General features: G+C 40.6%; 1 pseudogene; it reads right to left on the bottom strand.

The window, feature by feature from the left end:
• Nucleotides 1-13,630, bottom strand: part of LOC136391702 (lactosylceramide 1,3-N-acetyl-beta-D-glucosaminyltransferase-like) — a 109,369-nt pseudogene extending 95,739 nt beyond the window's left edge.
• Between the last annotated feature and the right edge of the window lie 14,155 nt (nt 13,631-27,785).

Here is a 27,785-nt window from a genome sequence, read left to right as displayed (position 1 = left end):
TTCATTTTCATTTGTCTGTATATATCTTTTAATCTCTGCACTTATTTCTTCTTTGACCCATTCATTTTTTAGAAGTATGTTGTTTAGTTTCCACAATTTTGTAGGTTTTTCCCCCTCTTTTTTGCAGTTGAATTCTAGTTTCAAGGCTTTATGATCAGAGAATATGCTTGGTACAATTTCAATTTTTCTAAATTTGCTGATGTTGTTTTTGTGGCCCAACATATGGTCTATTCTTGAGAATGATCCATGTACACTGGAGAAAAATGTATACTCAGTCACTTTGAGATGAAATGTCTTGTAGATGTCTATCATATCCAGGTGCTCTAGTGTTTTGTTTAAGGCCACTATGTCTTTGTTGATTCTCTGTTTGGATGACTGATCTAGAGCCGTCAGCGGTGTATTGAGGTCTCCAAGTATGATTGTATTTTTGTCAGTTTTTGTTTTAAGGTCAATAAGTAGCTGTCTTATATATTTTGGTGCTCCTTGGTTTGGTGCATATATATTAAGGATTGTTATGTCTTCTTGATTCAGTGTCCCCTTAATCATTATGAAATGACCATTTTTGTCTCTGAGTACTTTTTCTGTCTTGTAGTCAGCATTAACAGATATGAGTATTGCTACACCTGCTTTTTTTTGGGTGTTATTTGCTTGGAGTATTGTTTTCTAGCCTTTCACTTTGAATTTGTTTTTATCCTTGTTGCTTAGATGAGTTTCTTGTAGGCAGCATACGGTTGGATTTTCTTTTTTAATCCATTCTGCTACTCTGTGTCTTTTTATTGATAAGTTTAATCCATTTACATTTAGTGTAATTATTGACACTTGTGGGTTTCCTATTGCCATTTTATAAATTGCTTTCTGTTAGTTTTGTATCTTGTTTGATTCTTCTCTTTTGTTTTTCTATCATTTGTTTTTGTTTGTTTGTATTCCATACTTCTTTCTTCTGTTGCTACCTTTTTTAAGTCAAGTGTTTTTGTGTTGTTTTTTTTTTTTTTTTCAATGGTGGTTACCATTAAGTAATGAAAAGGGTACCTACCATATTCATTGTAGTACCCTATCTTATGAATATTTCTGCACTTCATTGTCCTTTGCTACTGTTAATCTTCATCTTTTCTCCCCCTTTTTTTTCTTTTGTTGTCACAGTTTAAGTTTGGTTTTATTGTTTTCTTGGTGGAGCTGTTCCTTTTGGTGTTGTTTTCTTTTGTTCTTTGAATCTGGTTGGAAAACCCCCTTTAGTATTTCCTGGAGTGGGGGCTTTCTGATGATAAATTCTCTCATCTTTTCTGTATTTGTGAATGTTTTTATATCTCCTTCATACTTGAAGGTTAGCTTTGATGGGTATAGTATTCTTGGCTGAAAGTTTCTCTCTTTCAGGGCTTTGAATATTGGGGTCCACTCTCTTCTAGCTTGTAGAGTTTCTGCTGAGAAATCTGATGATAATCTAATAGGTCTTCCTTTATATGTTGTATTCTTCTTTTCCCTGGCTGCCTTGAGAATTTATTCTTTGTCATTGGTTTGTGTCATCTTCATTATGATGTGCCTTGGAGTGGGTTTGTTGGGGCTAAGAAAACTCGGTGTTCTGTTTGCTTCTTGAATTTGAGGCTTTAGTTCTTTCCACAGGCTTGGGAAGTTCTCATCTATTATTTGTTTGAGTATGTTCTTCATTCCATTTTCTTTCTCTTCTCCCTCTGATATACCTATTATTCTTATGTTATTCTTTCTGATGGAGTCAGACAATTCCTGTAGGGCTTTCTCGTTTTTTATTATTTTTGAGTCTTTTTTTTCTTCTCTCCATTGTGCCTCAAGTTGCTTGTCTTCTATTTCACTAATCCAATCTTCTATCTGGGCTATTCTATTAGCTAAGCATGTTATCTTGTTTTTCAGTTCGTGAATTGAGTTTTTCATTTCTGTTTGAATTGTGTTTATAGTTTCAATTTCCTTGGTAATATATTCTTTGTGATCTCTGAGTTGTTTTCTGAGCTCCCTAAATTGCCTTTCTGTGTTTTCTTGTATATCTCTGAGTATTTTTAAGATTTTTATTTTAAATTCTCTGTCATTTGTCTCCAAGGCTTCCAATATGTTAAATCCTTTCTCCATAGATTTGTCCACATCTATTTGTGTTAGCTCTCTATCTTTTGTATCTATTATATTCAATTTCCTGTTTCTTATTGGCGTCTGAAAGTGGTCTTGTTGATAGTGTTAATTAGAATTAATAAAGAATAAAAAGGGCAAAAAAAATAAATAAATAAAATAAAAAAAAAAGGAAAACACTCCACACACAGTAAAAAGTAATAATTTATTATTTTCCCTTTTTTCTTTCTTCTCCTCCCCTCCTCTCACCTCTTTAGGTAAATATCGTGATGACCTGTGAATTATATTATGCTAAATGGAACAAAAACTGCCTATAATGGAGGGCCTGATTTGGGGTGAAGAGTTCAAGGGGCAAAAAAGGGAGTAGGGACCTACTTAAAAAAAAAAAGAAAAAAAATGGAGAATATCTTAGACAAGCATAAAATGATTTGCTTGTAAGTGATGGTCGACTAAGATATAATGAGAGAAATAAGAGGGAAACAGAAAAAAGGAGAAAAAAATAATAATATTTAAAGAAGAAAAAAAATAATAATAATAAGTTAAAATCTGTTGTATTAAGTGGAGCGAAGACTAAATACAATGGAGACTTTGGGTTGGGATGAATGCTAGTGAGTTAAACAGCAGTGTAAAAAGTACCCAAAATGTCACAAAAACAAACAAATAAAGGAAAACCAAGAACAAAAGCAGAAAAAAAAGAACAAACAACAAAAAACCCCCCCAAAAAACTTGAGTCCCAAATTAAATAATTTGTTCGTGATTGAGGATTAAATGGGAGGAAAAGTAAAAGGAGAAAAGAAGAAACAAATAGAAAGGAAAAAATAAGAAAAAGAGAGAAACAAAGGAAGAAAAAAAGGAAAGGGAAACCCCCCCCCAAAAAAACCAAAAAGAAAACAAAAGGGGAGAGAGTGAGAGTTAAGAGTTTTGGAGTGTAACCCTGAGGGAGAGTAAGGATGAAGAAAAGAAATAAAATGTAACACTCATGGGTAGTGTAGTTCAAGAAAAGGGTAGGATAAGATGGGCAGAGAATAAAAGGACCAAGGTGGAGGAAATACAAATAATAATAAAGGCAATAAGAAAGAAGAAAGAAACAACAACAACAAAGAATTAGTGGAACAATTTATAAAGTCTGTGGATTTTTCTTGATTTTGAGAGGTTAACTTCTTTCTTTTTCTTTTCTCTCCCTCTTCCTGGTCAGTGACTCTGTACCCCAGGTTCTGCCTCTGTGTCACGCTTAGGTAGGGATTTGCAGTTGATGGGATTCTATGGCAATGTCATATAATTGGCTTTATTCTCGCTGGTAGTCAAGACTTGTTGGCGTTTGCAGAGTCCAACAATGAGAGAGTTTGCTTTCCTGGAGTCTCTCCCCTAGTCTCCCCTTCCTGAATTAGCAGCCTGGTGATCCAGCTATGAGGCTGCCACTGCTTCTGTCTGGGGAGTAAGAGGCTCAAAGAGCTGGGAAATCCCCACGCTATCCTCACTCTGCGCAAGGCTCTGGGTAAGGCTCTGGCAGTCAGAGCCTCCAGTGTAATCAGGTGGGGCTGGGAGTCAATTGTTGTCAAGGTGACTGTTCAGCGCCTAGCATTCAGTTGGACCACTCAACCCAGGCTTTCCACACTTTGTAGCCTGTTTTGGCTGGAAAGAAGATGCACTATTCGCTCCTTTCTGTATAGATCTTAATATCTGCCAAGTCCCTCTTGTTAGGTATATCCCTGAATATGGAGGCTCTGTCAATCAGAAGTTGCCCCCGCCCCTTTAGCGAAAGGCACTGAAAAATATTATGCCTCTTGTCTTGGATCACTGAACTGGGAGAGATCTTATTAATTAGAGCCCCGTGGGTGTGCAGATTTCATGGGTTAAGCTAATTTCAGTGATTGGATCCGAAGCTGTGCTCCAGAGAGTATTTCAGGCTGCCTGCGCGCCCCTCCCCCAATGCTTGATTGTTAGCTTGAATGGCTGGGTGAGGTGCCCCGCCCATGGAGAGAATCTCCCGACTAGGAAAGACAGGCACGGGGCGCGCGCGGCTTCTCAGTGCACGCCGGTGGTGGCCAGGACTCCCCGGAACCGCGGCACGGGGCATGCGCGCGGCTTCTCAGTGAACGCCGGTGGTGGCCGGGATTCCCTGGAACCGCGGCACAGGGCGCGCGTGCGGCTTCTTAGTGCACTCTGGTGGCCAGGACCCTCCGGACCGCGGCGCGGGCAGCTGCAGGTGTGGGTTGACTCACCACAGGCGTATTCCCTCCTCGGCAACAGTCCTTTCGCTTTCAGTGTGTGTGTGGAACTCCGGGATGCTCCGAGGATAAATTTTTCTGTTTCTAGTTGATAAATTTGTTGAGATTTTGGGGAGATCTGTCAGACGCGCTGCTCATGGCGCCATTTCCGTGACGTCACTCCGGCCATTTCTAGGAATTTTTAATTTCTTCTTTGATCTCACTGTTAACCCATTCATTATTTAATAACATGTGATTAAGTTTCCAAGTGTTTGAATATTTTTCAGTTTTTCTGTTGTGGTTGATTTCTAGTTTCATGCCATTGTGATCAGAGAAAGTGCTTGATATAATTTCAATCTTCTTAAATTTGTTGAGACCGCTTTTATGCCCTAACATGTGGTTTATCCTAGAGAATGTACCATGGGCACTTGAAGAGAATGTATATTCTGCAGCTTTAGGATGAAAGTTTCTGAGGATATCTATTAAATTGAGTTGATCTAGTATGTCCTTTAAGTCTGCTGTTTTTTTGTTAATTTTCTTTTTTGAGAATCTAGTGATGTTAGTGGGGTATTGAAATCCCCTACTATTATAGTATTGCTGTTGATCTTGCCCTTTAAAACCATCAAAGTCTGCTTTATATAGTTAGGTGCTCCTATATTAGGTGCATAGGTATTTATAACGGTTATATATTCCTGTTGGATTGCTCCCTTTATCATTATGTAGTGACTTCTTTACCTCTTACTATAATCTTTGTTTTAAAGTCCATTTTGTCTGATATAAGTATTACTACCCCAGCTTTTTTTTCATTTCCATTTGTATGAAACATTTTTTTCATCCTTTTATCCTCAGTCTATGTGCATCTTTTGTTTTATGGTGTGTCTCTTTTTTTTTATAAATAAATTTTTATTTTAATGGGGTGACATCAATAAATCAGGGTACATATATTCAAAGAAAACATTTTCAGGTTATCTTGTCATTTAGTTCTGTTGCATACCCATCACCCAAAGAGAGATCGTCCTTCGTCTCCCTCTATCCAGTTTTCTTTGTACCTCTCCCCCTCCCCCTCTCCCTCCTCCTCTCCCCCCACCCCCCGTAACCACCCCACTGCTGTCCAAGTCTCTTAGTCTCGTTTTTATGTCCCACCAATGTATGGAATCCTGCAGTTCTTGTTTTTTTCTGATTCACTTATTTTACTTCGCATAATGTTATTAAGATTCCACCATTCTGCTGTAAGTGCTCCAATGTCATCATTTCTTCTAGCTGAATAGTATACCATGGTATATATGGGCCCCATCTTCTTTATCCAGTCTTCTATTTTTTTTTTACAGTGATTAAAAGCCTTTAAGCAAACTCTTGGCCAATACAGCAAGAATCCATAAAAGAGTAGTGTCCTTAACATGTTCACCAAGTCCAGGTTGGCCCCAACACCATGCCAAATTCCTGAAAAATGCAACCCAACCACAGTTCAGTCTGTTAGGAGCTGTCACAGGAAGCAGGAGTCCAGGAAAAGTACACATCTAGGAAAAGTCCTCACGCACTGGAATTGTTGTCACCATTCTATACTTTGCAGCTCGTATCCAAGTCCCAATGACCGCTGCTTCTAGCTGGTAATGATTCAGGTAGACTGGAAAAGCCATTTGCAGCATGCGTGGATATGGAGCTTCTGATCTCCTCTTCCTGGTGAGATGAGACTAGGTTGCTTTTCCCTGGAGTTCTGCGACTGTGGCACGGTAAAGAGAACCTTAGGATACACTAAGCAGGGTGGCAAAGGTAGATTCATAATAGAATTTGGCAAAAGAGGGAAAGAGAGCTCTAAATTAAGAGTAGGTCCCAGCCTGAAATATGAGTGGGGCATTGAGGTAGGAGGGATAAAGGAAACACTATATATTAAGCAAAGCAGAAGAAAATAGGACTATCAACACCCACAACAGAGATCTTTGAGGGAAGAATAAAAAACCTGACTATTCAGGCAAAACATAGTTAAGTGGCCCTTGTGCAAATGAGATCAGTTTGCTTGCTTCTTGGAAGAAATACCCTAGGCTCGTCTACAGTGTCATAGATAGGGCTGACAGCCCTGGGCACCTTCAGCCTTCCGTGGCAAACCCCAGCATTCTGGGCAAGGTTAGGTCATAGGTGACTGGAGCAGGGCTGGAAGAGACTAAACCCTCCTTTAGAGGAGCGAGGGGGAAGCCTACCTTCCAGTGTCCCTGTTTCCTCACAGCAGAGGCATGTAAGCCTGGCAGGCTTTAGCTCAATGACCTTCCTTTCCACTATTGAAGCAGGACCCAGATGGCATCCTATGAGACCCCTTTGGGGCGTTGGAGCCTTTAAGGGTGTATCCTAAAAGCTGGTAGTTCCCCTGATCTCTATTGGGCTTTTTCTGCTTTTAGGTATAAAAGCCATGCTCAGAAGATCTCGCTGAGGGGTTTGAGGATCCCCATCCGCCTATATAAATCTTTTCCATATATCTGGAGCTATTTGGAGAAAGACAAAACAGTGTTATTAGCTGGATCTAATAAAGAAGGTAGTAGTTTGCAGACGAAAAGATTTGGTGTCTCCTGTTCATCAGCATTCAAAAGAAATGTAATTTTTTTTTTAAGTAAGAAGCATGATATGGTAGACACGTACGAGTTCCAGGATATGACTACCCCCTTTTAAATTTTTTTGAAATTGTCCTTAAAATGTTTGCTGAGTTCACTTTAATAATACCTTAACTTTAAAGATGGTAAGCATGACAAAATACAGTAAATGCATTTGCTACATATGCAGGAGCATTTTCATTTTAGCCAGGTTAGGAAATCCAATAATAGAACAATGCATACAGACAATGAGCTATAATATAACATGCTTAACAGCCTCTCCTGTTCTGACAGAGGTTCCTATAGATCCAGAATATGTATCCACTGTAATGTGGACATACGACTGTTTGCCAAATGAAGGTATATGAGTAACATCCATCTGCCAAAGTTGTCCTGGTAGGGGTCCTTGAGGGTTAACTCCAAATGAAGGGGCAGTATAGGACCCATTGAACAGGATTTCCCAATTTGCCGTGCTGCTTCCTGAGAAAGTTGAAACTGTTTACACTGGGTTGCAGCGTTCTGGTGATGAATAGTATGAGACTGACTTGCTCGGTCTGTCATGGTTGCTCCATATAATTTTCTTTTGGGTAGCTTAATCAACAAGGGCATTCCTAGGTCCTGGTCGGTTGGCTCCGTGGTAGAGCATTGGCCTGGTGTGCAGGATTCCTGGGTTCGATTCCCAGTCAGAGAACCCAGAAGAAGCGCCGCCCATCTACTACTCCAGCCCTCCCCCTCTCCTTCCTCTCTGTCTCTTTCTTCCTCTCCCACAACCAAGGCTCCACCAGAGCAAAGCCACCCCATTTAGTTGGCTTTCTGTTTATTTTGCTATCAGTTTCTCTTGCTGAGCAAAAACTTCTTATTTTGATGTAGTCCCATTCATTAATTTTTGCCTTCACTTCTCTTGATTGTGGAGTCAAATTCATAAAATGCCTTTAAAACCCAGGTCCATGAGTTGAGTACCTATGTCTTCTTCTATGTACTTAATTGTTTCAGGTCTTATGTTTAGATCTTTGATCCATTTTGAGTTAATTTTTGTACAGAGAGAGAGACTGTAGTCCAGGTTCATTCTTTTGCATGTGGCTTTCCAGTTTTTCCAGCACCATATATTGAAGAGTCTTTCTTTTCTCCATTGTGTGTTGTAGGCCCCTTTATCAAAAATTATTTGACTATATATATATGTGGTTTTATTTCTGGACTTTCTATTCTGTTCCATTGGTCTGAGTGTCTATTTCTCTGCCAATACCATGCTGTTTTGATTGTCGTGGCCCTATAATAGAGTTTGAAGTCAGGTATTGTAATGCCCCCAGCTTCATTCTTTTTCTTTAGGATTGCTTTGGCTATTCGGGGTATTTTATACTTCCATATAAATCTGATGATTTTTTGCTCTATTTCTTTAAAAAACGTCATTGGAAGTTTGATGGGAATTGTATTAAATTTGTATATTGCTTTGGGTAATATAGTCATCTTGATTATATTTATTCTTCCTAGCCAAGAACAAGGTATATTCTTCCATCTCATTATATCTTTTTTGATTTCCCTTAACAATGGTTTATAGTTTTCATTATATAATTCCTTTACATTCTTTGTTATGTTTATTCCTAAGCATTTTATTTTTTTTGTTGCAATCGTGAAGGGGGTTATTCTTTTGAGTTCGTTCTCAATTGTTTCATTGTTGGCATATAGAAAGGCTATTGACTTCTGTATGTTAATTTTGTATCCTGCGACCTTACTGTATTGGCTTATTGTTTCTATTAGTCTTTTTGTGGATTCTTTGGGGTTTTCGATGTATAGGATCATATCATCTGCAAAAAGTGATACCTTTACTTCTTCTTTTCCGATATGGATGCCTTTTATTTCTTTGTCTTGTCTGATTGCTCTGGCTAGAACCTCTAGTACCACATTAAATAAGAGTGGAGAGAGTGGACAACCCTGTCCTGTTTCTGATTTAAGGGGGAAAGCCTTCAGTTTAGTGCCATTTAATATGATGTTAGCTGATGGTTTATCATATATGACCTTTATCATGTTGAGATATTTTCCTTCTATACCCATTTTGTTGAGAGTCTTAAACATAAAATTGTGTTGTATTTTATCAAAAGCCTTTTCTCAGTCTATTGATAAGATCATGTGGATTTTGTTCTTTTTTTTGTTGATATGGTGTATTACGTTAACCGTTTTACATATGTTGAACCATCCTTGAGATTCTGGGATGAATCCCACTTGATCATGATGTATTATTTTTTTAATATGTTGTTGTATTCAATTTGCTAGTATTTTGTTTAGTATTTTAGCATCTGTGTTCATTAGGGATATTGGTCTATAGTTTTCTTTTTTTGTGCCATCCTTGCCTGGTTTTGGTATGAGGGTTATGTTGGCCTCATAAAATGTGTTTGGAAGTATTGCTTCTTTTTCAATTTTTTGGAAGACTTTCAGTAGAATAGGAACCAAGTCTTATTTGAATGTTTGATAAAATTCGCTGGTATAGCCGTCAGGGCCTGGACTTTTATTTTTGGGGAGGTTTTTAATGTTTTTTTCTATTTCTTCTCTACTGATAGGTCTGTTTAGGCTTTCTGCTTCTTCTTGACTCAGTCTAGGAAGGTTGTATTGTTCTAGGAATTTATCCATTTCTTCTAGGTTGTTGAATTTAGTGGCATAAAGTTTTTCATAGTATTCTACAATAATTCTTTGTATATCTACGGTGTCCGTGGTGATTTCTCCTCTTTCTTTTTGGATGTTGTTTATATGAGTTCTTTCTCTTTTTTCCTTGGTAAGTCTTGCCAAGGGTTTGTCAATTTTGTTGATCTTTTCAAAGAACCAGCTCCTTGTTCTATTAATTTTTTCTATAGTTTTTCTGTTCTCTATTTCATTTATTTCTGCTCGGATTTTCATTATCTCCTTTCTTTGGCTGGTTTTGGGTTGTCTTTGTTCTTCTTTTTCTAGTTCCTTAAGGTGGGAAGTTAAGTGGTTCACTTGGGCTCTCTCTTGTTTGTTCATATATGCCTGAAGTGATAAGAACTTCCCTCTTAACACTGGTTTTGCTGCATCTCTTAGATTCTGATATGTCGTACTGTCATTTTCATTAGTGTGTATATATCTTTTGGTCTCTGCAGTTATTTCTTCTTTGATCCATTCATTTTTTAAAAGTATGTTGCTTAGTTTCCACATTTTTGTGTTATTTTTTTTCTCTTTTTTGTAGTTGAATTCTAGTTTCAAGGCTTTATGATCAGAAAATATTCTTGACACAACTTCAGTTTTTCTGAATTTGCTGATGTTGTTTTTGTGGCCCAACATATGGTCAATTCTTGAGAATGATCCATGTACACTGGAGAAAAATGTATACTCAGTCACTTTGGGATGAAATGTCCTGTAGATGTCTATCATATCCAGGTGCTCTAGTGTTTTGTTTAAGGCCACTATATCTTTGTTGATTCTCTGTTTGGATGACCGATCTAGAGCCGTCAGTTGTGTATCGAGGTCTCCAAGTATGATTGTATTTTTGTCAGTTTTTGTATTAAGATCAATAAGTAGCTGTCATATATTTTGGTGCTCCTTGGTTTGGTGCATATATATTAAGGATTGTTATGTCTTCTTGCTTCAGTGTCCCCTTAGCCATTATGAAATGGCCATTTTTGTCTCTGAGTACTTTTCCTGTCTTGTAGTCAGCATTATCCGATATGAGTATTGCTACACCTGCTTTTCTTGGGATGTAATTTGCTTGGAGTATCGTTTTCCAGCCTTTCCCTTTGAATTTTTTTTTATCCTTGTTACTTAGATGAGTTTCCTGTAGGCAGCATACAGTTGGATTTTCTTTTTTAATCCATTCTGCTACTCTGTGCCTTTTTATTGGTGAGTTTAATCCATTTACATTTAGTGTAATTATTGACACTTGTGAGTTCCCTATTGCCATTTTATATTTTGCTTTCTGTTAGTTTTGTGTCTTGTTCGATCCTTCTCTTTCGTTTCTTTATCTTTTGTTTTTATTTGGTTGTATTCCATCCATCTTTCCTCTGTTGCTATCTCTTTTATCTCATGTGCTTCTGTGGTGGTTTTTTCAATGGTGGTTACCTTTGAGTAATGGAAAGTGTCCCTACCCTGTTCATTGTAGCGAACTATTTTGTGAGTACTTTTGAACTCCATCGTCCTTTGCTACTGTTAATCTCCATCTTCTCCCCCCCTTTCTTTTTGTTGTTGCACAGTTTAAACTTGGTTTTATTGTGTTCTTCTTGGAGATTTTACTTGTGGCTCTTTTTTTTTTTGTTCTTTTTATCTGATTGGAGAACCCCCTTTAGTAATTCCTGGAGTGGGCGTTTTCTGATGATAAATTCCCTCATCTTTTCTGTATCTGTGAATGTTTTTATTTCTCCTTCATATTTGAAGGATAGCTTTGATGGGTATAGTATTTGTGGCTGAAAGTTCTTCTCTTTCAGGACTTTAAATATTGGGATCCACTCTCTTCTAGCTTGTAGAGTTTCTGCTGAGAAATCTGATGATAATCTAATGGTTCTTCCTTTATATGTTGTATTCTTCTTTTCCCTGGCTGCCTTGAGAATTTTTTTGTTGTTGTTGGTTTGTGTCAATTTCATTGTGATATGCCTTGGAGTAGGTTTTTTGGGGTTAAGAAAACTCAGAGTTCTGTTTGCTTCTTGAACTTGAGGCTTTAGTTCTTTCCACAGGCTTGGGAATTCTCATCTATTATTTGTTTGAGTATGTTCTCCATTCCATTTTCTCTCTCTTCTCCCTCTGATATACCTATTATTCTTATGTTATTATTTTTGATGGAGTCAGATAATTCTTGTAGAGCTATCTCATTTTTTTTAAATTTTTGAGTCTCTTTCTTCTTCTCTCTGTTGTGCCTCAAGTTGCTTGTCTTCTATTTCACTAATCCTCTCTTCTATCTGACCTGTTCTATTAGCTAAGCTTGTTACTTCGTTTTTCAGCTTGTGAATTGAGTTTTTCATCTCTGTTTGATTTGTTTTTATAGTTTCAATTTCCTTGGACATATATTCTTTGTGTTCATTGAGTTGTTTTCTGAGCTCCCTAAATTGCCTTTCTTTGTTTTCTTGTATATCTCGGAGGATTTTTAGGATTTCTATCTTGAATTCTCTGTCATTTAGCTCCAAGGTTTCCAATATATTAAATTTTTTCTCCATAGATTTTTCCTCATCTAGCTGTGTTACCTCTCTTTCTTTTGTATCCATGATATTCGATTTTCTCTTCCTTAATGGCATCTGAGGGTGGTTTTGTTGATAGTATTAATAAGATTTAATAAAGAATAAAAAGTTAAAAAAATAAAAAATCGAAAAGAGTTGTTCTTTTTAAAAAATTAATAATGAAATAAATAAAATAAAATAAAATAAAAATTTTTAAAAAAGGAAATTATTCCCCCCCCCCTTTTTTTTCCTCTCCTCTCTTCTCTCCTCTTTCTTGAGAAAATCTTGTGGTGAACTGTGAATTATAACAAACAATGCCTGTGATGGAGGGCCTGTATTGGGGAAAAGTAATAAAGGGGCAAAAAAAAAAAAAGAAAAAAAAAAAAAAAGAAAAGAAAAAAAAAAGGGGGGGTGTAAGTACCCACAAAAAGCAAATAAGGAAAAAATTTGGGTAAAGAATAAAATGATTTGCTTTTAGGTGTTGGTTGTCTAAGGGTTTTGATGAGAGGAATAAGAGGAAAACAGAAAAATGGGGGGACAAATTAAAAAATTACTATTGTGTTAAGTGAAACAAGAACTAGATAAAATGGAGAGCCAGGGATGGGAGCACTGCTAGTGAGTTAAAAAGGTGAATTAAAACCCCCCCAAAAATGCCACAAACATAAGTTTCAGTCCCAGATAAGATAATTTGTTTGTTATTGAGGTTTGAATGAGAGGATATGTAAAGGAGAAAGGAAGAAACTAATATAGAGGGAGAAAAGAAAGAGAGAGAGAGAGAAAAAAGAGGAAACTAGTAAAAGAAGAAAATAAGAAAGGAGAGAGAGAGAGAGAGAGAGAGAGAGAGTTAAGGGTTTTGGAGTGCAACCCTCATAGAGAGAAAGGAAGAGGAGAGAAAAGATAATGGGGTATGTAACACTTATGGGTAGTGTAGTTCAAGGAGAGGAGAGAGTAAGACCGGCAGCGAGTTAATCGGCCAAATTGGAGGAGGAAAAAAAATATCAAGAATAAAGATAAGAGAAACAAACGAACAAATATAATAAAATGGGATAGGTTATAAAGTCTGCAGATTATTGTTGATTTTGAGAGGTTATCTTCTTGCTTTTTCTTTTCTCTCCCTCTTCCTGATCGGTGACTCTGTATCCCGGTTTCTGCCCATTTGGCACACTCAGGTAGAGGTTTGCAGTTGATAAGTCTCTATGGCAATGTCATGTATTGTGCTTTAGTCTCGTTGGCAGTCGAGGCTCATTAGCATTTATGGGCTCCGACAGTGAGAGAGTCCGTGTTCCTGGAGCCTTTCTCCTAGTCTTTCCTTCCTCAATTAGTAGCCTGATAATCCAGCTATGGGGTTGCTGCTGCCTCTGCCTGGATAGTAAGAGGCTCAAAGAACTGGCAACTCCCCACTCTATTCCCACTCAGCACAGGGCTCTGGGTAAGGCTCAGTCAGTCGGAGCTGCTAGCATAATCAGGCGTTGTTTCCGCCCACTCAAAGACCTCTGGCTCTTCCACTCTGTCCGGTAACACAGGAGGGCGCCCTCTTCCGGGGCGCTTGGAGGAAGCTCTCACTCACTGTCTGCGCATGCAGACCAGGATATCCGGCCAGCAGTCTCATGCTCTGAGTGAAACCCCAACCGCATGGAAAAGTTGCAGCGTTGGAGTTGGCTCTCGCTTCATCCCCGTGCACGGCTCTTGCAATGTGCTGGGGCAACCCAAGATTCCACTTTGGTCTACACAAAGGCCCCTGACTCTGCCCCTTTGTGCGGTAACACGGGCGCGCACTGCCGAGTCACTCGGAGGGATCTCTCACTCCCTATCTGTGCATGCAGAGCAGGATATGTGGCCGGCCGCGTTTCCCTCTGAGTGAAACCCCCACCAGCTCGGAAAATTTCCACTGTTATTATTAGTTCTCGCTCCCTTTCGTGCGCGGCTTTCCCAGGGCACTGGGGCTGCCCAGAGATTCTGCTTTCGGCCTACAGAAAGGCCTCTGACTCTGCCTCTCTGTGGGGTAAAACGGGCACCCACTCCCGGGGCTTAGGAAGAAATCTCTCGCCCACTAACTGCGCACCGACCAGGAGATCGGGTAAAATGGCTGCCCCGCTTGTCTTTCTTTGTTTGGGTTTGGCACGAGTGTTAGGTTGTATTGCCCGGGTTGCCACAGGATCAGTTTTTCCTCGGCTTGGATCTCCGTGCCACAGCCTGTTTCTGCCTTTTGTGCTGCGGCCTGGATCTATTCACCCCCTTTGCCTGCCTCAGTTTCTATATTCACAGTTACCAGAGAAAGCCGCCCTGTTTAGGTTAGTGAGGAAGGCGGAGCATTTCTTACTCCCTATTTCCTTCAGGGTTTGGTTATATATTTAGCCAATTTTTCACTTGGCCATAACTTCGGGTGTATTGTGCAGCATCTGGAGGCTCCAAGTATAGGTGTTTCTGTTTCTGGTTGAAGATCTTGTTGAGTTTTGGGGGAGATTTATCGGTATCGCTTCCTACCCCGCCATTACTCTGGCTAGCAGCTTTTAATATTTTCTCTTTATTATTTAGCTTTGGTATGTTAATTATGATGTGTCTTGGTTTTGGTTTCTTTGGGTTTCTCCTTAATGGAGTTTTCTCTTCTTCCTGAACATGTGAAATGTTTTCCTTCCTTAATTGGGGGAAGTTTTCCGCTATAATCTGTTTGAACAAAGTCTCTATCCCTTGTTCTTTCTCTTCTTCTTCAGGAATCCCTATGATGTGGATGTTATTTCTCTTCCTGTTGTCACAGAACTCTCTTAGAGTTTCCTCAGACTTTTTGAGTCTCTTTTCTTTTTTCTGCTCTGCTTCCATGCCTTTATTTATCATGTCCTCTAACTCAGTGATTAGATTCTGTGCTTCATCCATCCTGCTTTTAATTCTTTTTATTGTATTCTTTATTTCAGATATTGTATTTGTCACTTCTGACTAATTCTTTTTTATTATTTCAATGTCCTTTTTTTATATTTGTTATCTCTTTATTTAGGTTTTCATAATGGCCATCTATGGTTGTTCTAATATGTTTGAGCATTCTAACAATCATTATTTTAAACTATGCATCTGGTAATTTGGTTATATTTGATTCACTTAGGTCCTTTTCTGGGGATTTCTCTTGGTTTATTTGTGTTGTATTTCTCTGTCTTTGCATTTTCTGTTCACAGGATTGGCTGTGATCACGTGCTCGGGTGCACAAGAATTGGTGGCCTTGGCCTTTGCCCCGCCCCCACGTGTGACGTTATTCTCGGTCATGAGGGCACTGGTGAGCACCTTTGCTCCGCTGCGGGTCTTCGCCTGTTTCTGTGTTTTTGCTCTGCCCTTGCAGGAGGAGCCCAGTCATGGAATGGCTCCTAGCCTTGGCTCTATCCCCGGGCAGGACTGCATGCCCAAGCTCACCTCAGTAGTGGAACCCCGCCTCTTCTGGGCTTTTGGCTTCACTGCCACGGGAGAAGCCAGCTACCAAGTCAGACCGCAAGCCTCGGTTGTACGGGTGGGGCAAGGGTCTGCTCCTCTGCCTTTGCTCAGGGGCTGGTCTTCACCCTTTCTGGGGTTCCCACCCTTCTCCCACAGGCTGGATTAGAGGCTGCCAGCAGCTCAGCTTGACCACTTTTGCACACCCCCTTCTCCCCAGCCGGGCAAGATTGAGCTCACACCTGAGCCCAGTGGTGGCCACCTGGCTTCCGCTTTTGCCAGCAGAATCGCGCTTTTGTCTCCCGCTGCTGCCCGCCCTCTGGTGCGCCCTCAGCCATGTGGGTGGGGGCATTGCAGCTCGGACCCTAAGACTCACTACTGTAGACCCACGAGCTTCCTCCTTCTATGCGACTCCTCTGAATGCCATGGGGGAGCTTGTTTGGCTGCTCTCCTGCTTCCCTTTGCTAGTACTGCTGTTTCCGGGGGAAATATTCACTTCAGCTTTGGGGAGTGACTCCTCCCAGGGGTTAGGGTGGCTATCTCCCAAAATGTTTCTCCCTGTGCCTCCTAGATTACACTCTCTATCTGTTACTCTGGTCCTCTCCTCTCTCCCCCCATCCCCAGGAGCCCCTGGTGAGTGGTTGTGAGAGAGATGTTCTGCACGGTCCCTTTAAGAAGGATCCTGGTCTGAGAAATCAGACTCTTTCTCACAAATGGTATCCTGACTTGTTTCCAGCTAAATACTGTCCTTACGCCTCTTCTGGGCTCTGGGGCTTCAGGCTGGGGCTTTGTTCCTGGGGCTCAGGACCCTTTCCCCTCTGCTAAACTCACTTCCTGCCACGCGAGTCTCTCCCTGCTGCCATTTGCTCCGGGGAGCTGGGCAGCCCTCTTCATGTTTCCGCGTTTCCGCTTGTACTACCAGTCTCGGTGTGGCTTCTTCAGTGTTCCTTGGTTGAAGAGTCCCTGTTGTGTCTCTTGTAGACAGCATATGTATGGGTCCTGTTTTCTTATCCACCCAGCTACCCTATGTCTACCTTATTTAATCCATTTACATTTAAGTTTATTATTGATATGTAATTGTTTATTGCCAATTTATTCTTTAAAACTGTATTCCTTTTTTGCTATATTCTTTTTCTCCTTTGATCTGTTTACAACAGGCCCCTTAGCATTTCTTGCAGCATTGGTTTGGTTGTAGTGAATTCCTTGAGTTTTTTTTTTTGTCTGGAAAGCTTTTTATTTCTCTTTCAATTTTAAACAGTAGCCTTGCTGGATAAAGTAGTCTTGGTTGTATGTTCTCGTTCTGCATTACTTTGAATATTTCTTGCCATTCCCTTCTGGCCTCAAGTGTTTCTATTGAGAATTCAGAAGTCATCTTTATGGGGGCTCCTTTGTAGGTAATAGTCTTTTTTTCTCTAGCAGCTTTTAATATTTTCTCTTTATCACTTAGCTTTGGTATTTTAATTATGATGTGTCTTAGTGTAGATTTCTTTGAGTTTCTCCTTAATGGAGTTCTCTGTGCTTCTTGAACTTGTGAGATGTTTTCCTGCCTTAATTGAGGGAAGTTTTCATCTATGATATGATTGAACAAAGTCTCTATCCCTTGTTCTTTCTCTTCTTCTTCAGGAACCGCTATGATGAGGATGTTATTTCTCTTCATGTTGTCACAGAGCTCTCTTAGTGTTTCCTCAGACTTTTTGAGTTTCTTTTCTTTTTTCTGCTCTGCTTCCATGCCTTCATTTATCTTGTCCTCTAACTCACTGATTCGATTCTCAGCTTATCCATCCTGCTTTTAATTCCTTCCATTGTGTTCTTCATTTCTGATATTGTAATTGTCATTTCTGACTGATTTTTTTTTATTATTTCAATGTCTTTTTTTATATTTGCTATCTCTTTATTTAGGTGTTCATAATGACCATCTATTGTGTTCTAATATCTTTGAGCATCCTAACAATCGTTATTTTATTTTTTTAATTAAAAAAATTTTTTTTACAGAGACAGAGAGAGTAAGAGAGAGGGATAGATAGGGACAGACAGACAGGAATGGAGAGAGATGAGAAGTATCAATTATTAGTTTTTTGTTGCAACACCTTAGTTGTTCATTGATTGCTTTCTCAGATGTGCCTTGACTGTGGGCTTTCAGCAGACCAAGTAACCCCTTGCTTGAGCCAGTGCCTTGGGTCCAAGCTGGTGATCTTTGCTCAAACCAGATGAGCCCTGCGCTCAAACTGGCGACCTCTGGGTCTCGAATCTGGGTCCTCTGCATTCCAGGCTGATGTTCTATCCATTATGTCACCACCTTGTCAGGCACAATCATTATTTTAAACTCTGCATCTGGTAATTTGGTTATACCTGCCTCATTCAGATCCTTTTCTGGGGATTTCTCTTGATTTATTTGTGTTGCATTTTTCTGCCTTCTCATTCTGTCTGTGTAAAAGAAGGTTTTGGCCATTGAAGTCCACTGGGTGTGGCCTCTTTGTTTCCTAGGTGGTGCCCCCACCTAAGAATTCATCCTTCCCTTGAGTCATCTTTCTATTCCAAAATCTAACAAATATCAGGACATTCTTTCCTGACAGCTCTCAAAGCCTATCTGTATACTTCCTAGGTGACCAGATATTTCTGCAACATCTAGGCGTTGTCTAACTCCCACATCATTGCTACTCAGCTGCCTCAGTGTCCAACCAGGACACAGAATCCACACAGTCATTTATTTTATTTTATTTTTTTATTTTTCTGAAGTTAGAAGCTGGGAGGCAGTCAGACAGACTCCCACATGCTCCTGACCAGGATCCACCCAGCATGCTCACCAGGGGGTGATGCTCTGCCCATCTGAGGTGTTGCTCTGTTGCAGCCAGAGCCATTCTAGCACCTGAGGCGGAGGCCATGGAGCCATCCTCAGTGCCCAGAACAACTTTGCTCTAATGGAGCCTTGGCTGTGGGAGGAGAAGAGAGAGACAGTGAGGAAGGAGAGGGGGGAGGGTGGAGAAGCAGATGGGTGCTTTTTCTGTGTGCCCTGGCTGGGAATCAAACCAGGGACTTCCACATGCTGGGGCGACGCTCTACCACTGAGGCCTGGTCCCACACAGTCATTTTAACAGGGAAAGTTTAACTGTAACAGATTTGAGGAGTGATGCATGAGAGTCAAAAAGACTCTAAACAACATAGGAATTGCTAATGTAAGGAGCAGCTTCTACCCTGAGGGGTGACACATTGTGCCCAAAGAAGAGCACTCCACCTCTTAGGACTGAGCTCCCTACCTGTGGGAGACAGGACAGCCATAGCTCACTAGATAGTCATTGCTGAGGTACCATAGCTTTTGGAATTTGTTGGAAATCTCCCTTCTGGGGAGCCAGAGAAACCCATTCAGAGAGGCACCATGTCTTGGAACTGGCAGCAAACCTACAGAAGGAGTTCTCAGGGGAAACTGCTTGATGTGGATTGCCATGGGTTGCCTTGAATTGCAAGAGCCAAGCATTGGAAGAGCCATTCAGTAAAGGAGCTGGACCAGAGCAGCCACACACCACTGGAGTTATGTGCTCATGAAACTTGTGCCCTGCACTGTGGGCCTGGGAACCAAGTCCCACTAGGAGCAAGGGCCGAAGAGAACACGCTGGATCCAGCCCCGAAGAATGTTAGCTTGGTTCAAAAACTAGCCATCAAGCAGGGAGTGCAAGGAGAGACAGAAGAAAGAGAATGGCAGGTTGATTGTTTTCTCATATGTACCTTGACCAAGGGGCTCCAGCTGAGCCAGTGACCCCTTGCTCAAGTCCGTGGCCTTGTGCTCAGGCCAGTAACCTATGGGTCATGTCTATGACACCATGCTCAAGCCAGTGACCTCAGGGTTTTGCACCTGGGTCCTCAGCATCTCAGGTTGATGCTCTATCCACTGACAACTGCCTGGTCAGGAAACAAAGGATCTTGTTCATGAGGTTTGTCTCTGGTGCCACAAGATGAAGGCACTTAAAAGTTGATACAGGAGTAGGCAAAAGTAGGCTTACAGTTGTTAGTATTCTTGTATTACTATTTATTGTATCACTCATTTGTATTACATCTGTAACCTACTTTTGCCCACCCCTGTATAGAGGCTTTAACAAGGTTTAATCACCCATACCGTCCAGGTGGTCTCAGTAACACCTTACTCTCACAAGGTTTCATCCTTGAAATGGTTCAGGCTATATGGATGAAATGTGCATTCCAGGGACAAGGGAGGCATAAGGAACTTCAGATTACACAGGTCCTTCTTGCAGGTCAACTGGAGGTCACATCCTTTCGATGACCTTCTCCAACACTCCACTGCTTCTGACTGGCTCTACAATCTTACAAGTCCCCCTGTTCCACAGTATGCCCCTGAGCAGCCAGCAAGGGGTTTCACAAGCATGGAGCTGGCTCATGCGGCATCTGCACTGGAGGCAGATATCACAGTGGCAGTATAGGCACATGCAAGAAAAAACACAGACTAAGACAAGGATTCCCAAAATAAGGAACAATTTTTCTTTCTGCCAAGAGCCCCCCATGATTTGAACCACTGATTTACTAAGACTCTGTAGGCTGAGGTTTGGATGATTCACTTGTGTCCTCGAGTGATTTAATAAAGCTGATGCATTAGCAGACTCATCAGGTGTGAAGACACAGCATCCTGTTTGGATAATGGCACAGGTGCCTGATTATAAGGCAGTGATTATGTCCATGGCCATTTTATTTTGGAGGACAGCTTTTCTCATTAGAGATAGTTTATTGTTCAGTAAGGCCTTCATTGGCCATCATTTAAGCCTTGCTGGGTGAATTTTGTAAGGGCTTCTATTTTTTTCTATACCATCCTCCAGGCTGACAGAGGGGACAAAGACAGTGGCCAAATGATTGTACTAGTGTAAAACAGAAAAGGCCCATCTAGTCTTGAGGAGAGGGAGGTTAGCGAATTTTGTAACTGTGGGGCAGATTTTCCCTTGTGCCCAGGGAGTACCCAGGGTACAGCCCAACCACCCAGGTGGAAGCCATGGCCAAATATTTGTGTTGTATAATATAAACATTAAGTCTCATTCTGGTCCACCCGGTAAATTCCTGGAAGGCATGACCAGTCATTGTCAAAGCAGTCACTCTCTTTTAGTGTGACAGAATGAATACACAGTTCCAGTAATGCCATCCCATATTCTTTGTACAATTGAGTTAGTTTTGTTTAGGATGACCAGGTACTTAAATGTGCATAACCCATGTGAGCTACATGAACCCATCCAAATTTGAGCATAGCCACCACTGGCTCTAGTGGTGGTATTTTAGGTCCCTTCCAGTCAGCAGTTTGGTGGGCTGTCTGTGTAATTTGAATGACAAAGAATGCTCAATGTTATTGATAGTGTGTGCCACAGACCAGGTTTCTAGATCAGTACTATTAGATGAATTAATAGAACAAGTCCTAACTTGTTATTCCTTAATGTACTGTTCTAGGGCTTTGGTTAATGGCCCAGATAACTTTGGCAGTTGTCTTGGATTTTTTATGCTATTATTGCATTAACCAAGTCACTGTATGTCAAGGACAATCTGGCATCCTTGGAAATATGCCATCTCACCTAGGCACTATGGAGACAGTTCTTTCTTTTCCTTTTTTTGGGTTTTTTAAAATTAATTTTAATTTATTGTGTTTACATAGATTCTAGTGTTGTCCTGAAGGCATTCCCCCTTCCTCATATTCACCTCAACATCTCCCTTGCCCCCCTCCCCAAATCACTCTCCCCCCTTCCCTTCAGGTTTATCCCATTCTATCATCCCCCTTCCCTCTGTCCTCTTTCCCTCTGGTCCCTCTGGAGATAGTTCTTTCTATTATCCATTGGGTTAATACCCAAGCTAGAGCATCAGCTTCCTGAATAGCAGGGGGTGTCAGCATCTTATGAGCTAGGATGCAGAATACAGTGAGGGCCACCTCCAGACCACTAACCCAAATGTTTTTCCACATATCCTAGCATCATGAAAAATGGTTACAGCTGTGGGAATGGTGGGAAAAATGTACCTTCCAAGGATAGGGTCAGGAGTGAGGAGCCTCTAATTATCCCAGTCCAATTTTCAGGTCAACCAGCAGTCACTTCCTCTAGCATCTGATGACCACCTTCAACACTTTTCTCCTCCATACCTGTCCAGCATCCTCTAGTGACAAAGCTTAACATCATGCCAGCTGGCAAAGAAATACTATTTCAAGGGCCCTACTCCATTTTCACAGAGCAGACAATGATGGATGGATTTGAAGCTAAGAGGTAATAAACTGATAATTGCCACACCAGCTTTTCTTATGTGGATGCAATATTGGTCACATAAACTGTTGATAAACTTCAATATTATACATTTCTCAGTGTTGCCTCTTTCTAATGCAAGGTACCCTCCCAACCCCCAAAATTCAAAATCATGTCTAAATCTGAAGTTTCAGGTTTCTAAAAAATATAGTCTAAATATAGCCTGTTCAACAACCAAAAGAAAAATGTATATATAGTTTATTTTAAATATTCTATACTTAGAAAACACCTGAACATCTACTTTGGGCTCTGATGGGTCCTCTGGTTAAAGAATGCCTTGTGTACGTCTGGGGACATAGTATTCTGCATAATCATAAATTCAGTTACTTTTTATTTACTTTATATTCTTGCCTCTTAGTATTTGATTTTGTTTTTTTTTCTTTCTGAGATAAGCACACATGTGTTGTCATCCTCTACTTAGCTATATTATGAATTAGTAACCCTATAAGGTATATCATGATGAAAAGAGCATCAGCTCTCTATTAAGGCAGACCTAATATTGAATTCTGACTCCACCACTTTCTGGATGTGGGGCCTTAAGCAGATCCCCACGAGCCTCAGTTTCTTCATCTCGAACTGAGACAATAATAGACACATGGCAGGGTTTAAAAAGACTATGTTGCTCTGGCCAGTTAGCTCAGTCAGCTAAGAGTATCATCCTGAAATGACAAGGTTGCAGGTTTCATTCCTGGTCAGGGCACACATAGGAAGCAACCAAAGACTGCATGACTGAGTGAAACAACAAATAAATACTCCTCTTCCCCTTAACCCTTCCCCCTCTCCATCTCTCTAAAAATCAATAAAAAATAAGCCCTGGCCAGATATCTCAGTTGGTTGAAGTGTCATCTTGGAGCACAGAGATTGCCTGTTTGATTCTCCTGTCAAGTCACATACAGGAGCACCTGATGTTCCTGTCTCTCTCCCCGCCTCTCTCAAAACAAACAAACAAAGAAGACTAAATAGAACACCCAGTAGAGTATTTGCTCCAGAGAAAGTATCTATATATTTAAAATGTGATCTGGATCTGTGAATTCAACTGCTCTGATACCTGTTCGGAGTTTTATTCAACTGCCTATGGTGAAAACTGTAATTAATTAATTTTTTAATTTTGTTTATTTATTTTGGAAAGGAGAGAGAGAGACGGGGGGAGAGAGAGAGAGAGAGGAGAGAGACAGAGAGAGAAGGGGAGGAGGAGCAGGAAGCATCAACTCCCATATGTGCCTTGACCAGGCAAGCCCAGGGTTTTGAACCAGCGACCTCAGCATTTCCAGGTCGATGCTTTATCCACTGTGCCACCACAGGTCAGGCCTAAACATTCATTCAAAAAAAACAAAAACAGGATGACGTCAGCGTGATGGCGCAGTAGGAAGCGACACCGAAAATCTCCCCATAAACTCAACAAGTTCTTCAACCAGAAACAGAAAAACCTATCCTTGGAGTCTTCAGATGCTTCACAACACACCCGAAGGTAGGATCGAGTGAAAGATTGGCTAGATATATGGTCAAACCCTGGGGGAAATAAGGAGTAAGAAATGCTCTGCCTTCCTCTCTAATCCAAACAGAATGGCTTTCACTGAGAACTGAGAATATAGAAACTAAGGCAGGCATAGGGAATGAATAGATCCAGGCCGCGGTACAAACAGCCAAACCAGGCTGTGGCACGGAGATCCAAGCCGCCTGAGCCTCATAATCTGGTCAGAGCGCACACACGGAGAGTGGGCAGAAGATTCCTCCGAACACCTCAGGGGTGGGCGCCCATGTTTTCCCACAGAGGAGCAGAATCAGAGGCCTGTGAGCGGGCCAGGAGCGGAAGCCCCAGCGCCCCGGGAAAGCCGCACGGGGACAGAGCGAAAGCCAATTCCAACCCAGTAACTTTTCCGTGTGGGCAGAGGGCTTTCTCAGAGTGAGAGGCGTCCCGCCTGAGCCTCATAATCTGGTCAGCGCGCACGCACAGAGAGTGGGCAGGAGATTCCTCCGAACTCCTCAGGGATGGGCGCCCGTGTTTTCCCACAGAGGAGCAGAGTCAGAGGCCTGTGAGCGGGCCAGGAGCAGAAGCCCCAGCGCCCTGGGAAAGCCGCACGGGAACAGAGTGAAAGCCAATTCCAACCCAGTAACTTTTCTGTGTGGGCAGAGGGCTTTCTCGGAGTGAGAGGAGTCCCGCCTGAGCCTCATAATCTGGTCAGCGCGCACGCATGGAGAGTGGGCAGAAGATTCCTCCGAACTCCTCAGGGGTGGGCGCCCGTGTTTTCCCACAGAGGAGCAGAGTCAGAGGTCTGTGAGTGGGCCAGGAGTGGAATCTCAGGCAGCCCTAGCCCCCTGGGAAAGCCGCACGGGGATAGAGCGAAAGCCAATTCCAAAGCTTGATCTTTTCCGTGTGGGTAGGGATTTCACTCGAAGTGTGACCTGGCTGGTCTGACATCCTGGTGGGTGCGCACGGACAGTGGGCAAGAGATTCCTCCGAACGCCTCAGGAGTGGGCACCCGAGTTATCCCACAGAGGGGCAGAGCCAGAGGTCATTGAGTGGGAGGAAGCCACGCCTGATTATGCTAGCAGCTCTGACTGACTGAGCCTTACTCAGAGCCCTGTGCTGAGTGGAAATAGAGTGGGGAGTTGCCAGCTCTTTGAGACTCTTACTATCCAGGCAGAGGCAACAGCAACCCCATAGCTGGACTATCAGGCTTCTAATTGTGGAAGGAAAGACTAGGAGAGAGGCTACAGGAACACTCTCACAGTGAGAGATCCTCTCACTGTTGGAGCCTATAAACACTAATGAGCCTCAACTGCCAACGAGACTGAAGCCCAATACATGACATCACCATAGAGAATTATCAACTGCAAACCTCTTCCAGAGCGTGCCACAGGGGCAGAACCCGGGGTACAAAGTCACCGACAAGAAAGACAGAAAAGAAAAAGCAAGACGACAACCTCTCAAAATCAAGAATAATCTGCAGACTTTATAACCTATCCCATTTTATTATATTTGTTCGTCTGTGTCTCTTTTCTTCATTCTTGATTTTTTTTTCTACTCCAATTTGGTCATTTAATTCTCTCTCAGTCTTACTCTCGCCTCTCTTTGAACTACACTACCCATAAGTGTTACATCTCCCATTATCTTTTCTTTCCTCCTCCTTTCTCTCTATGAGGGTTGCAATCCAAAACCCCTAACTCTCTCTTTCTCTCTCCTCCTTTTTCTTTTTTCTTCTTTAAGTAGTTCCATCTTTTCTCCCTCTCTCTCTCTCTCTTTTCTCCCTCTATATTAGTCTCTTCCTCTCTCCTTTACGTCTTCTCTCATTCAAACCTCAATAATGAACAAATTATCTTATCTGGGACTCAAACTTAAGTTTGTGGCATTTTGGAGGGTTTTTACTTCACCTTTTTAATACATTAGCAGTGCTCACATCCCTGGCTCTCCATTTTATCTAGTTCTTGTTCCACTAAATACAATAGTAATTTTTAAATTTTCCACCCCTTTTTCCTGTTTCCCTCTTATTCCTCTCATCATAACTCTGAGTCAGCCAACACTAAAAAGCAAATCATTTTATTCTTGACCCAAATTTTTTCCTAATTTGCTTTTTGTGGGTCTATACTGCTCCCCCCTTTTTTATATATAAATATTTTTTTCTTTTATTTTTTTTTCTTTTTCCTTTACCCCTTTATTACTTTTCCCCAATTCAGGCCCTCCACTACAGGTATTGTTTGTTCTATTTAGTACAATATAAATCACAGTTCATCACAAGATTTTCTCAAGAAAGAGGGGAGAGGAGAGGAGAGGAAAAAAGGAGGGGAAGGAATTATTCCCTTTTTTCTCAAATTTTTATCTTATTTTATTTTTCTTTATTTAATGATTAATTTTAAAAAAACACAATTTTTTATTTTTATTTTTATTTTTTTAATCTTTTTATTCCTTATAAAATCTCATTAATACTATCAAGAAAACCACCCTCAGATACCGTTAAAGAAGAGAAAATTGAATATCATGGATACAAAAGAAAGAGAGGTAACACAGACAGATGAGGAAAAATCTATGGAGAAAAAATTTAAGATATTGGAAACCATGGAGTTAAACGACAGAGAATTTAAAATAGAAATCCTAAAATACTCAGACATATACAAGAAAACACAGAAAGGCAATTTAGGGAGCTCAGAAAACAACTCGATGAACACAAAGAGTATATCTCCAAGGAAATTGAAACTATAAAAACAAATCAAACAGAGATGAAAAACTCAATTCATGAGCTGAAAAATGAGGTAACAAGCTTAGCTAATAGAACAGGTCAGATAGAAGAGAGGATTAGCAAAATAGAAGACAAGCAACTTGAGGCTCAACAAAGAGAAGAAGAAAGAGATTCAAAAATTAAAAAAAATGAGATAGCCTTACGGGAATTATCTGACTCCATCAAAAAGAATAACATAAGAATAATAGGTATATCAGAGGGAGAAGAGAGAGAAAATGGAATGGAGAACATACTCAAACAAATAATAGATGAGAACTTCCCAAGCCTGTGGAAAGAACTAAAACCTCAAATTCTAGAAGCAAACAGAACTCCAAGTTTTCTTAACCCCAACAAACCTACTTCAAGGCACATCATAATAAAATTGGCACAAACCAACTGCAAAGAAAAAATTCTCAAGGCAGCCAGGGAAAAGAAGAATACAACATATAAAGGAAGACCCATTAGATTATCATCAGATTTCTCAGCAGAAACTCTACAAGCTAGAAGAGAGTGGACCCCAATATTTAAAGTCCTGAAAGAGAGGAACTTTCAGCCACAAATACTATACCCATCAAAGCTATCCTTCAAATATGAAGGAGAAATAAAAACATTCACAGATACAGAAAAGATGAGAGAATTTATCACCAGAAAACCCCCACTCCAGGAAATACTAAAGGGGGTTCTCCAATCAGATACAAAGAATAAAAAAACAACAACAACAAAGCCACAAGTAAAAGCTCCAAGAAGAACATAACAAAACCAACTTTAAACTGTGACAACAATAAGAAAGGGGGGGGAGAGGATGGAGATTAACAGTAGCAAAGGACGATGCAGTGCAAAAGTACTCACAAAATAGTGCACTACAATGAACAGGGTCAGAACCCTTTTCATTACTTAATGGTAACCACCATTGAAAAAACCACCACAGAAGCACATGATTTAAAAAAGATAGCAACAGAGGAAAGATGTATGGAACACAACCAATAAAAACAAAAGATAGAAAAACGAAAGAGAAGAATCAAACAAGGCACAAAAGTAACAGAAAGCAATCTATAAAATGGCAATGAGGAACTCACAAGTGTCAATAATTACACTAAATGTAAATGGATTAAACTCACCAATAAAAAGGCACAGAGTAGCCGAATGGATCAAAAAAGAAAATCCAACTGTATGCTGTCTACAAGAAACTCATCTAAGTAACAAGGATAAAAACAAATTCAAAGTGAAAGCCTGGAAAACAATGCTCCAAGCAAATAACATCCACAAAAAAGCAGGCGTAGCAATACTCATATCTGATGATGCTGACTATAAGACAGCAAAAGTACTCAGAGACAAAAATGGCCATTTCATAATGGCTAAGGGGACACTGAAGCAAGAAGACATAACAATTCTTAATATATATGCACCAAACCAAGGAGCACCAAAATATATAAGACAGCTACTTATTGACCTTAAAACAAAAACTGACAAAAATACAATCATACCTCTAGACCTCAATACACCGCTGTCGGCTCTAGATCGTTCATCCAAACAGAGAATCAACAAAGATATATTGGCCTTAAAAAAAAACACTAGAGCACCTTGATATGATAGACATCTACAGGACATTTCATCCGAAAGTGACTGAGTATACATTTTTCTCCAGTGTACATGGATCATTCTAAAGAATTGACCATATGTTGGGCCACAAAAACAACATCAGCAAATTCAGAAAAATCGAAGTTGTTCCAAGTATATTTTCTGATCATAAAGCCTTGAAACTAGAATTCAACTACAAAAAAGAGAAAAAAAATCACACAAAAATGTGGAAAGTAAACAACATACTTTTAAAGAATGAATGGGTCAAAGAAGAAATAAGTGCAGAGAT

This window comes from Saccopteryx leptura, chromosome 2, assembly GCF_036850995.1.
Source record: "Saccopteryx leptura isolate mSacLep1 chromosome 2, mSacLep1_pri_phased_curated, whole genome shotgun sequence".
Taxonomy (NCBI): domain Eukaryota; kingdom Metazoa; phylum Chordata; class Mammalia; order Chiroptera; family Emballonuridae; genus Saccopteryx; species Saccopteryx leptura.
Note: the sequence above shows the minus strand (reverse complement) of the source record. Positions and strands in the feature narration are given on the sequence as shown.